The sequence below is a fragment of the Carassius gibelio genome, chromosome A5, assembly GCF_023724105.1.
Source record: "Carassius gibelio isolate Cgi1373 ecotype wild population from Czech Republic chromosome A5, carGib1.2-hapl.c, whole genome shotgun sequence".
NCBI classification, from domain to species: domain Eukaryota; kingdom Metazoa; phylum Chordata; class Actinopteri; order Cypriniformes; family Cyprinidae; genus Carassius; species Carassius gibelio.
In genome coordinates, this window is record NC_068375.1 from 945,039 (window position 1) to 948,704 (window position 3,666).

Consider the following 3,666-nt stretch of genomic DNA (forward strand, 5'->3'; position numbering starts at 1 on the left):
ATCTGAAAGTATATATTCTTTTAGACTATCGGTGATTCCATAGGCTCTCTTTCTTTCACCTGCATGGTTTAAAACAGCAAAAAGTCATGCCATGACAAGAACAGAGTCTCTCTCTTCCTCCATCCAAGCACTATTACATACGTATACGTATCGTCGATCTCACGCACTGACAAGATGACAATTGACAATGGCCATATCGCTGATTAATGGCACTCATCTGGGGTACACTGGCACAGGAAATTCTATTTATTTTTTGTACACTTACTTTTTCAAATACAATGACTGCACCAAGATTTTCTGACTTTATACACTGTAAAAAATAATTCAGTGGCTTAGTAAATTTCACAAAAATAAAGAGCTATATTTACTTAATAAAATCTTTTGAAATCATTTAAGTGATATTTTGAGTGGGTCAGGTTAAAAATAATAATAAAAAATCCAACAAATAATTTCTCTAAAATTTACATATATTATTTAAGTTTATGTAATGAAAATAAATAAGTATTTACCTAACTAATTATATTTTTTAATATACCCTCATTATTTCTGGTGAATTATAATAGAAATATTTGATAATTATTCACTTGTACTGATCTGTTTTAGAAACTAAAATTATTAAGTATTTCCTACCAATTTTCCTAAATAAAGTTCCAGCTTAATAAATGACGGTTTAAATAAATTGAGTAAATTTCGCGGCTAAAGTGATCACGTGTGCAGCTCCGCAGGGAAAAAAATCTGCTTTCCTCAGCAGAGACGTCGACTTACAAGCCATACTCCTCACAACTCCTGGAAAGTAACGTTAGTCAGCTAATCCTACTTACGTTTGTAACACTTTATTATAAAGTTAATAATTATTAAGCATTTCCTAACAATTGTCTTTGTATTTTACGTCATCTTCAACAAGTTTCGTAGCTTAATCGAAGTCACCTGAAGGATGGCTTTCCTGAGTTTCCTCAGCAACGGCAAGACCCGCACTCCTCTCATATCGTGGTACGTTATGTAATTTAGCCAGCTAAAACTAAATATGTTTGTGATGTTTAATTCAGAAGTTAATTATTAAGGATTTCCCAACAATTGTGTTTGTATTTTGCGTCATCTTAAGAAGTTTAACAAGTTTCGCGGCTCAAGCAAGAGGCACCTGTCACTGAAGGACTGCTTTTCTCAGCAACGACGTGAACAGCATTACTCGAATTTCCTGTAAGTAGTCATTTTATAACGATGTATATTTGCAATACTTTATTCAAAAGTTGATTAAACATTGACCGTGTGTACGTGTACATAACAGTGTAGTTTTCTAAGTTAGTTAGTAGGACAGCGATATGTATGTTAGGGGTGTTTTTTTGTTTGTTTTTTTTTTGGAGTGGCTTCGTACTATTTGGATCACCGTTTATTTCAACCGCCATTTGAAAGTCTAACGATAAGTGTACTGTGGTCAAGCAACTATAACTATACATTCCCAATGGAAAACGATTTTGTACAGGTTCCCCTTTGGGGTCAGTGGCTTGTCAAAAGAGAACACATCATTTATGAACTTTCAAATGACATAATAACATTCTGTCTTGTAAAAAGCTGTCACGTTTTTGTAAAACATCATAATTACTACATGAACTCAAGTATGAGCTCTTAAATCACCACTACAAATACGCCATGCAAAAGTATTTAAAATGGCGTGGACATAACATAGACTGGTGCGTTTTAATCAGCTCCCACTATAGGGAGTCAGCCAGTTTAAGGCCTGTTCCATTGTAAAATCATTCTAGTGCACTGAAACCTAGATCACATACAATATCGGTCAAAAGTTTGAAAACAGTAAGCTTTTTAATGTTTCTAAAATAAGTTTCTTAAGCTCATTAAGCTTGCATTTATTAAAAAAAAAAAATGCAGAAAAAACAACCATCTATCCCCCCCACCCTCTATCGCCATTTGGCTAGTAATTATATATATATATATATATATATATATATATATATATATATATACATTTAAAGCCGAATTTTCATTCCATTACTCCAGTCACCGCAGCTGTTTCACAACAAATCCAGACCTGGTGGGTATTGAAGGACAGCGGAGGCTGGGGGAGGGTTACACTGTTTTAATTTTAATTAAAGTAATATTTTTGTTCCCTGAAACAGATCAGTTTAATTTTGCATCCTTAAATAGTTTGATTTCAAGTAGTGCAATTAAACAAGCTTTTTTTGTTTCAAAACCATTAGTCATTTTACTTAAATATTAAACATGTTTATAAAGAAATTGGTTGAAATAATGCGGACCTCAATAAAAGCCTATAGCATTGATTTACAGCATAGAAGCTCGCAGTTGGTCTCTTTTCATTTTTCTTTTAGGTTTATTGTTAAAAATAAATGTCCCTATGTAGAAAATTAACCTGTCCTCTTGTTAAGAAGAATGCTGTTAATTTTTGCAACTCCTCCCCCTAGTAAACTTTGTTTGAGATTTTACCTATCATATGGTCCAACAGAATGTTTGCTTCTTCAGGTGCCATTTGTTTTGTGTATTTGTCGCTTTCTTGTAACATTCAGGTTTGAATGTAAGCTCTAACCAGTTATCTTTAAAATTTGCCTGTAGGGTTCAGCTGATCTACCGGTCTTCGTACAAGCAGAGTTGGCAGAAGAGGTCATAAAAATCTCCTTCGGGACAATGATGGGGTAGTCAGCGATGTAGGAGTTGTGATTGAGGGCATCACTGTCCTGCGCAATCTTGGGAATCTCAGCAGAGCCTGCTGCTATCTTTTGGGAGCCACGTATGCATTGGATTTGAGATATCCCAAGACCCACAAATACAGGTCCTTCTCAAAAAATTAGCATATTGTGATAAAGTTCATTATTTTCCATAATGTCATATATTTTAAACTCATTGCACACCAACTGAAATATTTCAGGTCTTCTATTGTTTTAATACTGATGATTTTGGCATACAGCTCATGAAAACCCCAAATTCCTATCTCAAAAAAATAGCACATTTCATCCAACCAATAAAAGAAAAGTGTTTTAATACAAAAAAAAGTCAACCTTTAAATAATTATGTTCAGTTATGCACTCAATACTTGGTCGGGAATCCGTTTGCAGAAATGACTGCTTCAATGCAGCGTGGCATGGAGGCAATCAGCCCGTGGCACTGCTGAGGTGGTATGGAGGACCAGGATGCTTCGATAGCGGCCTTAAGCTCATCCAGAGTGTTGGGTCTTGCGTCTCTCAACTTTCTCTTCACAATGTCCCACAGATTCTCTATGGCAGGTGTGCTCAACCCTGCTCCTGGCGATCGACTGTCCTGCAAAGTTTAGCTCCAATCCTAATCAAACACACCTGAAGCAACTGATTAAGATCTTAAGGCTCACTTAAAAATTAAAGGCAGGTGTGTTTGATTAGGGTTGGAGCCAATCTTTGCAGGATAGTCGATCGCCAGGAACAGGGTTTGGCACCCCTGCTCTATGGGGTTCAGGTCAGGAGAGTTAGCAGGCCAATTGAGCACAGTAATACCATGATCAGTAAACAATTTACCAGTGGTTTTGGCACTGTGAGCAGGTGCCAGGTCGTGCTGAAAAACGAAATCTTCATCTCCATAAAGCTTTTCAGCAGATGGAAACATGAAGTGCTCCAAAATCTCCTGATAGCTAGCTGCATTGACCCTGTCCTTGATAAAACACAGTGG

General features: G+C 36.2%; 1 long non-coding RNA gene across 1 annotated transcript; it reads left to right on the top strand.

The window, feature by feature from the left end:
* The first annotated feature begins 627 nt into the window (after positions 1-627).
* LOC127988410 (uncharacterized) lies at positions 628-2,649 on the top strand. Its single transcript, XR_008161642.1, has 3 exons — positions 628-990; positions 1,103-1,197; positions 2,584-2,649. It is a non-coding gene; the product is annotated as an uncharacterized LOC127988410 (long non-coding RNA).
* Positions 2,650-3,666: the final 1,017 nt, after the last annotated feature.